The sequence below is a fragment of the Oratosquilla oratoria genome, chromosome 27, assembly GCF_046742065.1.
Source record: "Oratosquilla oratoria isolate Oo_2021 chromosome 27, ASM4674206v1, whole genome shotgun sequence".
In the NCBI taxonomy this organism is placed as follows: domain Eukaryota; kingdom Metazoa; phylum Arthropoda; class Malacostraca; order Stomatopoda; family Squillidae; genus Oratosquilla; species Oratosquilla oratoria.
The window spans coordinates 47060721-47075107 of NC_134803.1; the positions used below are offsets into that span (position 1 = coordinate 47060721).

At 41.6% G+C, this 14387-nt stretch overlaps 1 protein-coding gene across 1 annotated transcript in view; it reads right to left on the bottom strand.

Annotated features, from left to right (window-relative positions):
- LOC143040013 (uncharacterized) overlaps window positions 1–14387 on the bottom strand; it is a 91169-nt gene that overhangs the window by 58504 nt on the left and 18278 nt on the right. The window contains exon 2 of the mRNA XM_076210543.1: window positions 7718–7815. The gene's annotated coding sequence lies outside the window, so the exon portion shown is untranslated. The remainder of the gene's footprint in view (window positions 1–7717; window positions 7816–14387) is intronic.

The window sequence follows — 14387 nt, forward strand, 5'->3', positions numbered from 1 at the left end:
TATATATATATATATATGAGTGAAAAGGTGGTAGAGAAATACGGGATAGAGCGAGAACACTGTATTACTGACGTTTCGACTACAAGTCTTCTTCAGAGTGACAGACAGCGTGTGTGTACATCATATATACTCTCTTTATGGCTCATCCGGCTGGACGTTTCAGCAAGTCGCATGCCGATTGGCCCGGATGAGCCATAAAGAGAGTATATATGATGTACACACACGCTGTCTGTCACTCTGAAGAAGACTTGTAGTCGAAACGTCAGTAATACAGTGTTCTCGCTCTAACCCGTATTTCTCTACCACCTTTTCACTCATCTGTCCAACCTTCATAACATATATATATATATATATATATATATATATATATATATTTTCTTGCAGGCAGACGAGGTTAAATGCTATTGAAGATTCATTTTTGATTATCTTCTTGCGTATAGTCTCTATACGACGAATAGTTGACTTATCATTTTCTGTAAGTCTGTTTAGGAGATCTCTTATATTGGCCGACGTTTCGGAACTCTCTTGTTCCATCTTCCAGGGCGATATGATGTGTCAAGTTTTCTGTGTAGGTTATATATGGGATGTACGGATCATGGACACTGTGTCGAGGAAAAGTTGGATGCTCATTGGTGGATGGTAGCCAATGAGCGTGCGTTGTTTTCACTCGCGGGGGGGTGGTCTCTCCCAGTGGGCGAAGCGATGGGGTTCGTTGGTCGCTTAGCACTTAGTCTTTTGCTAGATGGTAAGACCCGTAGGTCTTCCACCTGGATGTTGATTGATGGCTGCTTTGCTTGAATGTAGAGTGCTTCAAGGAGTAGCAACCTTCGTGGATCTCTTTCTCTGTCAATGATTGTTGTGTTGTGGTCCAGATCTTTTCTTGTTAGTGGTCTGTTGAGTTTGGTAGTATGGTGGGACTTTATGGATCCGTTACTCAAATGGCATGTCAGGCGTCTTGTAAGCTTAGTGGTTGTCATACCAATGTAAGAATGAGGTCCACACTCCTCACTATTGCAGCTATATTGGTATACAACATGGTCTTCTTGTAACTCTGTTTTCGTTACAGAAAATGATAAGTCAACTATTCGTCGTATAGAGACTATACGCAAGAAGATAATCAAAAATGAATCTTCAATAGCATTTAACCTCGTCTGCCTGCAAGAAAATATCCTACCTGGCTACACAAAAATATATATATATATATATACATATATACATATATATATACATATGCATATATATATATACATATACATATATACATATATACATACATATATACATATATACATATATTTGTGTGTGTGTGTTTAGTTTTCCAGGATACGCGATCGCCTGTGCGTGTGACCAGAACAAGAGTTGCAGCAACTGATCATGATTTCTTGCTCATCGTGGCCCAGAGAATCAGAAGCCAATGTGACCTCTGCTTTTGATATTGACTTAAAAAAGTGTTGCCATATTCGAAGACAGCCACCATGCAAGCACTGTTATTCCTTCAGTGCCCGTAACACATCAACGTCATGTGTCATGTCAAGTGTGTTTACAATAATGAGCGTTCGAGTTAGGGAAGAAAAAGTCACTATTGTGGGCTTTGTGTTGGCGTGCCTATTTAGGTGCTTTGTGGCGCGTAGTAAACACAGCCCTATTTACAACCCCCCCTAATCCCCCTTCCCCTAACCCCCAGGTGGCATACATAAGAGGGCCACATGCATCCGGGGTTTAAGTAGTTTTTTAGAGGTTATAGTATATCATAGTCACCTCTGTGCGCGTCACGCTTAAGGAAGATTATGAGAGCCAATGATGAAGTTTCGCGTGGAGGTGGTGGTAGTGAAGGGTGTGGTGGTGGTAGGGATGGTGGTGGAAATGGAGATGATACTTGTGGTAGTGGTGGTGGTGGTGGTGATAGCACAGGGCTCTGTGACACTCAGTGATGTGGTAGTGCCAGAAACGGTTGACGTAAGGACGGTAATTAACTGAATGACAGTAATTCGACTATTACCGCCCGGTAATTTTAACGAGCCATGTGGAGCCAATGACCTTGGACGCCCACGAAATGAGGGGTGGGTGGGTGGGTAGGGATGGGGGGTTGAGTGCCGGTGGGGAGGATGCGTGGGATGTCGGGGGGAAGGGTGGGGGGATTGGAATCTGGCGAGGAGTGATACATCCATATTCTTAACCTTTCAGCCACCTAAGGAGTTAGACGCAGTTGAATAAAACCGTCTGGCGATAGGCGGAATACATGATTAAAAAAGAATTGTGGATTTTTTTTCTTTTTCTTTTTTTTTAATATCTTAACGGGGTGTTAAAGGGAGCTTGAGCAAGTTCAACTCGTCGGGGTACGGTGACGGGACGAATAAGATCGTCTGGCGCCAAACAAAACGAATGGCTACAAGAGTCTCGTTTCTAAGGACAGTAAGGTGAGAGTCTTAGGAGAGTACTTCTGAAACCTTTCGCCAGCTCTGGCAAATGATTTCTACCATTACAAAGTAGGAATCTGATGAACCTCATTGACTCTACTTACGAAAAATATTGGTAGTTTTATAGATAACCCAACAAGCTAAATTCATTTTAACTAGGACTCCGAGAAAAAAAAGTGAGAGAGAGAGAGAGAGAGAGAGAGACCCCTCCAACCTCTAGGTCCTGCTCTAAACTAAATAAAGCCTTTAGCCTTTAGCCAGAACAAAATCTATAAAGATTTCACGCCTCATAATTCCGAACGGGTTGAATTTCCTCCGCGAGTTGACTTGCGAAAATATGCGATGAAGATATGTGACGTCATTAAAAATAAGTATGTTTAATTAGTCTACTTAGTCAGGAAGGAGTGACAGAAATCATCGACTAATTAGCCCCTTCCCTACCGAGGGGTCCTTAACCCTTAACCGCTGGCGGTAAATGTTCAGTTGTGCACAAATACGCGATATAGCAATAGGAAATTAGTTATTACTTTCGTAAATTATAGTATATCAACGTAATATGCAATTTTCGTGGCGGAAATGAAAAACAAAAAAGTTGCTCAAACAGATTTCGTAAGTAACGAAGTCGCGCCGGACGAACGGTACACCATGTTTGTTTTGATAGATGCCGACGTAGAAGAAATTAAAAGATGATAGATTCGTCTATTCTAACCTAACCTAACCTAACGTGTATTTAGTAAATCGGTACCTGTAATTTTGAGGTCATCCGGATCGTCGTCGTCGTCATCGTCACGGCTGTTGGCGACCTGTTCAATCGCACTTTCTGATTGCAGGGTATAAAAGTTTCTCATAGCTTCAAGGAATGCATGGATTTCAGCTCCATAGCATTCCTTCAAGAATATATACCTCGCGTACACCGGGCAGACAACAAACACTTGACAAACAACAAGATGGCGTCCCGATTCTATGCTAGCGACTTCGTTCGTTAGTATATTTGCTTGTAGCAAGGTATTTTTTAATTTTATTTCCGCCAAGAAAATTGCATATTACGTTCATGTATTATAATTTACAAAATTAATATTTAAATTTCTAATGCTATATCGCGTATATGGTAACTGCCGGCAGAGTAAACATCTTTGTTATTCTCAGTAATTAGTTCGATTTATTTCCTGCATTGGTAGCGTAATCGGAAACATGCTGGTCTCGCATTCGCTTGATTGTGGGTTTGAATCCCGCACTTATCTCCTATTCCCTGAACTGGAGACCAGACCAAGCGCATAGGACAAAGGTGACGGCTTCGGCCGGAGCTACACGCCTCCTGGCTTAGGATCCTAACCTTCATGTGATGTATCAAAAATAATAATGATAATAATTGGAAGGTCATCCGTGAGTTGCCCCGACCATGTGACCTTCCGTAACTCTTCCCCGTCCCTTACTCGCCCCGTCCTCCGTTCCTTCCCCGTCCCTTACTCGCCCCGTCCTCCGTCTCTTCCCCGTCCCTTACCCCCCTCCCGTCCTCCGTCCCTTTCCCGTCCCTTACTCGCCCCGCCCTCCATCTCTTCCCCGTTCCTTACTCGCCCTGTCCTCCGTCCGTTCCACGTTCCTTACTCGCCACGTCCTCCGTCCCTTTCCCTTCCCTTATTCGCCCCGTCCTCCGTCCCTTCCCCGTCCCTCACTCGCCCCGTCCTCCGTCCCTTCCCCGTCCCTTACTCGCCCCGTCCTCCGTCCCTTCCCCGTCCCTTACTCGCCCCGTCCTCCGTCTCTTTCCGTCCCTTACTCGCCCCGTCCTCCATCCCTTTCCCGTCCATTATTCGCCCCGCCCTCCATCTCTTCCCCGTCCCTTACTCGCCCCGTCCTCCGTCCGTTCCCCGTCCCGTATTCGCCACGTCTTCCGTCTCTTTCCCGTCCCTTACTCGCCCCGTCCTCCATCCCTTCCCCGTCCCTTACTCGCCCCGTCCTTCGTCCCTTCCCCGACCCTTACTCGCCCCGTCTCCCGTCCCTTCTGAGGTTTTTATTTACTTAGAGTTTGACTTTCTTTGTCTTTGTACTTGAAAAAGCCCCAGCGAGGAGGATAGGAACAGCTAGGATTCCACACTAATTTACGTGTAAATAAAGAAACATCCCATGATATTGAAATACATTAATCTCTGAGGTTCGAATGTATTGGTCCATTCGCTGCGGAAGGGTGGGGTGGTGCTCCCTCGGCTAAATAAAATCCTTAGGCGACACTCAGAACAAATGGTAAATATGGATAGCAATGAAATAATGAATTACTCCTTTTAGACTCTTAGGCTTGGGGAACCTTTTAAAGTGTGGGTGCCAAAATCAGCCAAATCTTTGATACACATTTTTCTCGCGTGCCAACGTAATAGAATTATAGGCCTGAATATGTGTATGGACATCCGCTCCCTTCACCTATAAGGTTCCCAGTCCGCCACCCAGCGGACTGGTTATCAGTGATCATATAAGTTGGATATTTATTTATTCCATTTTATTTATTTGTTAATTTATTTGGTCATTTTATTATCATTTTTTCACAAAGGTGCGTTCTGGGTTTCGCGTGCCGGAAAGTCAGTGTGCCAGATTTGGCACGCGTGCCAAGAATTGCCCACCCCTGCCACGGAGATGAATGAATTCGCCTGGCGGCAGACGGGATAAAAACAAAAGTGCCACCCGGTACGGAAGTGGGTAAGGGTCTTTGGAAACGACACGGAACAAGGAGCGTCAGGACCGTTCTATCAAACCTCAAATACCTGGCGTTTGTCTGGCAATCGTTTTGATGTGATTGGTTGTTTATTAGTTTACTTGTTGCATAACAATTTCTGAAGTGAGAGTGAGTTGCGGTTGTTAAATGGGAGGGGTTGTGTAAACAGACAAATTATTGTTAGTTGTATACCTGCCACTCGGTTGGCACGGGTATCATTATTTATAAAACTCGTTACTTCAGGAATGTCGTAATGAACTTGAGTGAAAGCGAACTCCCGTTGTCTAAAAATATAACTCGTGCGTTCATTTCATTGGGATGTTTTTTTGGCATATAACCCCTTTGCTACAGAGGGGTGGGGGTGCCACGGAATTGAATAAAATTGTCTGGCGGCAATTAGGGTGCCACACGGTAAGAAAGGGTTAAGCGTGATATGGTATAACTTCACTACAAAGACTGTGTCAAGGTGAAAGAAAAAGTCTGACGGTAGTCAGGGTAAGAAAAAAATGCCATTCGGTACGGATGGGATATAGAAATATATATATACTCCGGTCAACACATATGGTTCTATTCAGCTAAGGGCCTAGCATCCACCTGAAGGATCAGGAACTCGAAATGAAGCGACTTCAAATCCTCTGAATCAATTCACCACGCTGATAACCTACAACAACTTAACCAACATACATACTACGCCCCTGACATCTTGGCAGACTTCACACCAAGCATGAACATCTGATACAACATATAACACCCCAGTCTGACCGCTCAGAATAATTGTCTTCAGCGTCCCATCACATACTTTTATACACATGAAGCCGTGTCTAGTTTATATATTTATACTAATTATGCTTGAGCTTGGTTGATTGTGACATGATATACCGGAGATTTTCCTCAAGTACCACCACACAAAATATTCTCTACAACTTTCGAAAGTGTGTGTTTGGGGAAAATGAATAACTTTACCACACTTATGCTCCAATACGAGTATCACTGAACTCACTAGTCGACTTGGAGACAGCATTGAATGATCTGTGTGCATCCATATCATTCATGCATTTATCCCACCCTGTATATATATATATATATATATATATATATATATATATATATATATATATATATATATATATATATATATATATATATGAGTGTGTGGGTGTAGTATGTGCGTGCATATGTGCGGCCCAAGTTACAAGGAAATGGTTGACCCATAAATCATCATCACGATAGGCTGAGTGATCCCGGATGCAGGTGCCAGATGAGAGATGATACTGTCCCCTGCAATTAGAAAGATAAACAAACGTGACAGATTTTTTTCTTTCCTCCTCCGATCTTACTGATAGACAAGGATGTATTGAATTCAACCAAAGACCTCCAAATTTATGGGGACAATATTTCCTGCAGTAAATTCACCGGTCGTTTCCTGAATACGCAGTGTTGACTGAAGCTTCAGATAAAATGATTCGGTGAAAGAATATAAGGTTGATGATGATGATGTTCACGTGTCAACGACAGGAAGGTGAATCTCTTGAGCTTGAGAAGAGAACATTTGGTCTGATAGTAAAGGATAAATAGAATGATAAAGGCTTAAGAAAGGTGTTTTCCCTGCTTGTATGATGTAGTTAAGTCTCTCGTTGTGCAAGGAGTGTCCCTTGGCTGATTAAAATCGGCTCGCAGCAGCCATTATAATGGCATAGTCACTTGCAGTGCAATGGAAAATTTTTCGCTGCGTAGTTTCCACCGGGTGAATAAAATTACCTTGCGGCAGCCATAGATAGTCATTTACAAGATTTCAGCGTCCAGGAGGATAGAAGCGCTGGAAAATACAACACAAAATAACAGGATAACACGCGACGTATTATGTAGGGATATGGTTTCTCTCTCTCTCTCTCTCTCTCTCTCTCTCTCTCTCTCTCTCTCTCTCTCTCTCTCTCTCTCTCTCTCTCTAGGGTCTGTAATCAACGGTTAAGTTGAGGAGCTCAGGTCATGAGCCGCTTGGTCGCAAACGAGGGCATCACCTTTGCCCCTTGTGCTCGGATATCCTGGCCATGTTTAGGCTCCTGATAACACAATTTCTTAATGATTAAGCGAGTGAATTCCTCTCTGAGGATTAAGTGAAAGCATTTAATGAAAAGATGACAGTTTTAGATGCGGTTACATTGCACTAGGTGCCAAGAGTTGGCACTTGAGGGGGGGGAGAAGGTGGGCGTGTCACAGGTTGAGGTGGTGTGTGTGTGTGGATCTGTCTCTCCATATATCTCTGTCTGTCTATCTGTCTGCCTGTCTGTCTGCCGTCTGTCCACAAAAGGAGGAAAGGCGTGCAAGATGGCAGAACCTAATGTAGGAAAGGGAAGCGGGTTAAGGAGTTTGGCATAGATTCCTCGAGGTGGAATGTAAGAATAGGGAAAGCAACTAGAACTGATGACAAGCGGTGATACTTTTATTTAATTTTATTTATTTATTTTTTATTAATTATCATTTTCTTCTTATTTATTATAGATATTTTTTATATTATTGTATTTTAGGAAGGGTGAATTTTGGTGTGTGGGCTTGTATACAGCAAAAGTATCTATTTTATAATGTTTATTTGTATATTTACCTTAGCACGGATTGTCTGCACAGATTAAGGCTATGGTGGGAACTTTCTTGAATGCCTGGAGTCGATTAGCCAACTCGAGACTGCTCCGTGGAAGGATCCTGAGGAAAAGAAGAAAAAGATCAGGTTTTATAAGGAATGCTGTGTTCTAGCCAAATATAGTCATATGTAACAGAATTATAAATATGTATGACTACCCCCATATAAGGGGGGAAAGGGCCTTTTAGTGTTGCATATATGTATGTGAATGTGCGAATGTACTGTATGTATATAACGTATGTGTTTATTTGAATCCAGTGACGTCATCTGGAAAAGATGACGTCATAATAGTAAGGTAATGATGCAATGGGTGTCACGTGATAATGACGTCGTTGGAGGACATATGGTCAGGTCTTAAAGGACTGAAAGTTTAAGTTTAGTTCAACTGAAGAAAATCGTCTTCAGTCTGTGTCTGTCATGCGGTAGGTACCTACCGTTCCTGTGAAAGGTGTATGGGTCTTGTGATTAATTCTGACTTTTGCGAGCAGCAAGACCATAAGGGGCTTCCTAAACCGAATAATATCGTCTGGCGTCAGCAGACAGACCAAAAACTCTTCAAGTGGCGACAAATATGTGTCAGATAGACTTTCATTGCTAGCGTGACACTTTTATCGGGGTTACGGCCAACACACACACACCAAATTTTGACGACTTTAAGATTTGTCGTAGTGTTGGAATTCCACCTTTCAAAACTTCTTTTTCTGTAAATCACCGCACCAGTCACACAAACACGACAACTTGTCTCGAGCGAAATAGGAAAGACGAAGCAAATAACTTGGACCAAGTCTCTTAGTGTGAAAGTGGACTGTCTCAGAGGGTTATTAAAAATAACAGTAGAAGTGCAAACCTACGTTCACATCTCCAGGCTGAATAGAATTGCCTGGCGGCAGCTAGACCAGAGTTTCCAAAGCGAACAGTGGGCATTCGTTAAGATCAGTTGTTTATATATATATTTTTTCTTCTGATTTTTATATTTTTATTTGTGTTTTTGTTACATAATTTGGAGAGCGACTATAAGCAATTAAAGGAACAAATAGATAAATAATAGATAAGTAAATACATACTTAACAGATGAGGAAACAAGTAAATGAATTTATATGTAAATAAGTAGGTTAACGAGTAAACGTATTAATACTTCTATCTGTATGAATAAACATATTAATACTTTCATCTATATGAATAAACATATTAATACTTCTATCTATATACCAAGAGCTTTTTCCCCCTTATAAGGGAGGTAGCCGAGTCAAGGGTACGTACTTACTCCCACCCACTCCACTCCACTCCACTCCACCGCCCTTTCCTCCCTCTCACTTTAGCTCCTCATGGATAATGGGTCATCTCTGTATCCCGTGGAAGGAGGTTTCTTCAAGGTTAATGTGGATGAAAGCGAAACTGGGAAGGGAGATGTGGGTTTCTGTAAGTGCATATGGGCCTGGTTGTGAGAAGAATGTAGAGGAAAGGGAGGCTTTTGGATAGATTGAAGTGAGTGCATAGAGAATTTTGGAATTCAGTGTAATGGTATTGGGAGATCTCAATGCTAGAGTAGGGGGTGAAGCAGTAGACGGAAGTGTGGAATACCAGATGTGTTTAAGAATAAGAGTTCATGATAGCTAACACAGTGTTTAGAGAATAAAGTTAAGCATAAGTACACATGGCAGAGGGTGGTTAATGGAAGGGTGGTTGATAAGTCTTTAATAGACTATGTAGTGGTATCCAAGGGAAGAATAGGAAGAGTTTTGGATGCCCATGTGCTTAGAGGAGAGAGTGGGGGAATACCAGATTTTTTTTTTTTTTATTTATTTATTTATTTTTTTTTTTTGAGGAATTTAAGTTGTGAGTGGAGGATAGCTGGAGAAAGAGGAAAAAGGACAGAAGGTAAGGAGGTGCTTAGAGTAAATGTTTAAGAGAGAAGGAAAATGAGCAGTAGAACATAGACAAGCTGAATGAAGTTTGGGAGGTGGTGAAGGATAAAGTAGAGGTAGGAGTGGAGAAAAATGGGGGCGTTTTAAGGAGGGAGTAACAAGTTGTGTAAAGATAGTGTGTGGAACAAGGAGGATGGGAGGGAATAGAAGGAAAGGTAGTGAGTGGTGGGATGATGAAGTGAAGAAGAAAGTTGAAGAGAAGAAGCGAGCATTCACGGACTGATTGCAAAGTAGGACGAGAATTTTGAGGAAGTTAAGAGAGGAAGGGGAGGCGAGTCAAGTAGAGAAGAAAGGGTAAAAGGTGCAGATGGAGAGATGTTAACGGAAAAATAGGCGGTAAGGGGAAGATGGGCTGCTAAATGTGGAGGAGGATAGGGAGGGAGTAGTGGTAGCAGTGGGAGGCGCTAAGAATATGACAGTGATGGGTGAGAAAAATGAAGGAGAAATAAGAAATTAATAAGTGGAAAAATTAGATAAAGTAAAAACAAATAGCATGGGCAGCAGCCCAGCGGCAGGCAGAAGACCGAATAAGTGTGTCCGGTGTAAGCAAGGAGTTATTGGGGTTAGGGTTAAACCACGAAAAATTATGCGACAGAACCCGTGAGACCAGCGTGAGGAACCGGGAGGGCGCGGAGGAAGAGCGGACGTACATCACTGTGGCGGTGGAGGCGGGGAGCGGATGTTGGCAAAGATGGTGGCGGCGGTATTTTTTTTTTTTTTTTCTTTTTTTTTTTTTACTTTTTTTTTTTTAAGTCTGTAGGCGTAGTGGAGAGGGTGAAGGTGTATGTATTTTTGTGGTATTGGTATTGGTGGTAGGGATAGAGGGGCGATTTTTTTTTTTTTTTTTTTTTTTTTTTTTTTTTTTTTTCTCCATCTAATCCGGAAGTGGTAGGGTTAGTGGTCGCGGTGTTTTTGTAATTTTATATCGGTATGAGTATGTGTGTATATGTATATATGTATGTATATTATATATATTTATATATATATATATATATATATATATATATATATAGTGGAATATATAGGCAGTAAGTTCTCATCTAAACAAGTTTGGTTAAAGACCAGCGCTAATTCAGTATCAACTAACTTATGTGTACAGTATATTTGGACTTATGGTGTATTGTCATATAATTTTGGTCACATTGATATTTTAGTCTAAAGATTACATTAGCTATGCCATTTCATTTGATACCAATATTGATTCGTGAATCATACGATATAATGTCCATCTGGAGGTATTTTCAAGTGTTTTGATATGTATTTTCGGTGACTTGAGTGATCAGCTTTATGTATTTTTCGGTAGTGTAACGATTATTTGGTCTACGTAACCCAGTATACCAGGTATGCCCTTTGTATATAAATTTCCTATTGCTGCCACTGTATTACCCAGAAGACGAACCCAGGACAGGGTTCGAAACGTAGAAATAAACATCAAACGAATCCAGTGTGTGCTTTCTTAAAAAATATGTGTGTGTGTATATATATATATATATATATATATATATATATATATATATATATATTATATATATATATATATATATATATATATATATATATATATATATATATATATATATATATATAAGGATGCTGATGATGGAGAAGGTAGTGATATTCATGGTGATGGTGTAGGTCGTAGTGGTGTTGGTGGTGGCGGTGGTGCAGATAAGGTGAACGCCCGGAAGGATCAAACCCTTACCGTGCCATATGGGACCCACTTCTCCACGGTGCCACAAAAATAGATAAATAAATAAGTGAATAGATGAGATACTCTGGCGTCAGTAGGAATACAATGAAAAGTGCCACCCAGTACGATAGAAGTTAATCGAAACATTTATTTTTATATTATTTGTTTATTTGTTATTATTTGTCTGATTATTTGTTTATAATTTATTATTATTATTTATATGTCCATTTATTAATATTTGCTATTTACCTTTTTGTTTATTATTTAGGTTTACCTATTCATTTTATTTATTATTATTTTTATCATAATCTTTATTTATTTATCATAATTTTTTCGTATCCGACCTAGTTATGGACCAAAGGGTCGCCTGTTGGCATCCTCCTTCTTTGTAATCCTTTGAAACAGGCCTTTGCTACTGAGGGGGTGCCACGGAGATGAATAAAATCACTTGCCGGTAGCTAGAATAGAAGATAAAGTGCCAACCGGTACGGAAGGGGTTGATCTCGTTTGCTGAAGAGTGATGACTGAAGACCTTGGGAGCCAGGGGGCGGGGATCCCCATTATAAGCTTAAGGGAGCAAAAGACTCTGTGTTGGAGATTCGTGGGGGGAGTTTTGGTGGTGAAGGGGGTTGTGGGGGGAGCGGGGGAGGGTGGCAACTGTTGGCGACAGTGAATATACATGACCGACGGACGTACTGTACAGTAATTTACCCTCTTACATGTCAATGATTTATCTTGAAGGTTATTATTATGGCTAATAACGTTATTCGTTTATTTACATATATATGGGAGTAATGATTGATTAATTGATTTATTATTAATGATATTATTATATACAGTAGATATACTTTCAGAGGGTGGGTTAGGGGTGCGGACGCGAGGCTGAACGTATTCTCAAATGGTCGAGACCCTCTAAGTTGTACCGAGGTCTAATCCTCAGCAGCTGAACAGCTTCGTCTAAGCTGAATAAATTAGTCTGGCGCTAGCTAGGCAAAGCCATTATAGGAAATCGTGGGCTTTGGTGGGTTAAGGCTTTACTATTATTATTATTATTATTATTATTATTATTATTATTATTATTATTATTATTATTATTATTATTATTATTATTATTATTATTATTCAATTTAAAATTTTCAAAGACCGGCTAAAAGGCAATATACAGATGAATAGCTAGATACTAAATAGAAAATAAATAAATAAACAAATGAATAAATCCGTTCGAGATTAAGTGCCTGGCCTGTGAGCGAAAGGATGAGTGGCGGCAGTGGTGATTCGCAGGTTGGTCGGAGTGGTGACAAAAGTGATCACGATGGAAGGTGTTGGGGGTATTACTGTTGTACAAGATTATGGTGATGATGGTGGTGATGGTGATAGAGTGGTGAACACTGGTGATGGTGGGAAAGATGGTGGTGAGGGTAGAGACGTTGCTGATGGTGGTGAAAATTGTGGTTACATTGTTGGTGATAGTGATGGAGGAAATGGTGGTGATAGAGAGGATTAGAAAACATCACTTATGGAGGAGGAGGTGGTGGTGTTTGTGGTGTTGGAGAAGGTGGTGGTGATTGTGTTGGTGGTGTTGGTGGTAGTGGTGGTGGTGGAGAACCGGACAGCGACTGATGGTGACAGTAAACCAAGGGTGTGACATGCGAAGGCCACTCCCTCCCCACTCCTCCTCCCCCCTCTTCTTCCCCCTCCTCCCCCTCCCCCTTTTTATTTTATGTAACTTCTTCATTTTCTTTTGATCTTCCCTCCCTTTCCTTTCCTTCCTCCCCCTCCCTCGCTTTCCCTCATTTACCCTCCCCGTCCTCCTCCTCCCATGCCTTCCCTCCCTCTCCCTCGTATTCCCTCTTTGTCTCTCCCTCCTTAGACTTTCGTCCGCTTTTCCCTCTCCCTCTCCTGTCTCCACCCCTCCATCTTTCTCCCTCCTCCACACCCCTCTCCTTACCTCTACCTCGAATCACCCCTCCCTCCGTTCTTCCCTTCTGTCACCCTTCTTACTCCCTTCTTCTTCCTCCTTCCTTCCTCCTTCCTTCCTCCTTCCTCCCCCCTTCCTTCCTTTACGCCTTGCCTCCCCCCAAAAAAAAAAAAAAAATGTATTGGGGGGATAAGATTATGATAATAATAATAATTATTATTTTTATTCGTACTATTATTATTGTTATTATTACCAATATTATCATCATTGTTGTCATTATTATTTTTCTTCACTTCGTGTTTTTTTATTATTATTCCCTTTCTCCACTTGTTCCTCACACTTCCTGACACTCACGCTCTCACTCTTCTCACCCCAGACTCACCTTTCATTCACCCCAATCTCACTTCTTCACCCACATCCCTCTCACACCTCCCATTTACTCCTTATCACTCTCACTCTTGTCTCCCTCTGTCTCACGAAGCCTCCATTCTGGCTGCCGTCAGGCGATTTTATTCACGTACGAGTATCCATGTGATTCTAACCTGTCTCGGTTAATTCCTTCCGTACCGGATGGTACTTTACTTTTTATTCTCGTTGTCGCCCGGTGATTTTATTCAACGAAGGAATTTATATCCCTCAACTTATCTCTCACTCTTTACATGTACCTCTTTCTCTACCTCTATTTAACGAGGGGATTCAGATATCTTTCTCTGTGTGTGTGTGTGTGTGTGTGTGTGTGTGTGTGTGTGTGTGTGTGTGTGTTGGTTCTCTTTGATGGGGCAGAGATTGAGAGTCGAAAGGGACGAAGTTGCTCAACGACAGAAGAGACAAGAATTGACGCGAGAGATTACAGGGAGATAACGAATGAGGAACGAGGAGGAAACATCGTGTTGTGTGCGTGTGTGTATATATGTACATGTGTGTGTACATGTGTGTATGTATGTGGTTGTTTGCTTGTGTATGTATTCACTCTATTGCGTGATTAACTCTTCAAGCAGGAGAGATCCCTTCCTCCCTAAAGACGAACACAAATACGAACATAAGAATGAAGGTGACTGCAAGAGACCATAAGGCCTACACTAGGCTTTAGCCAGAATAGAA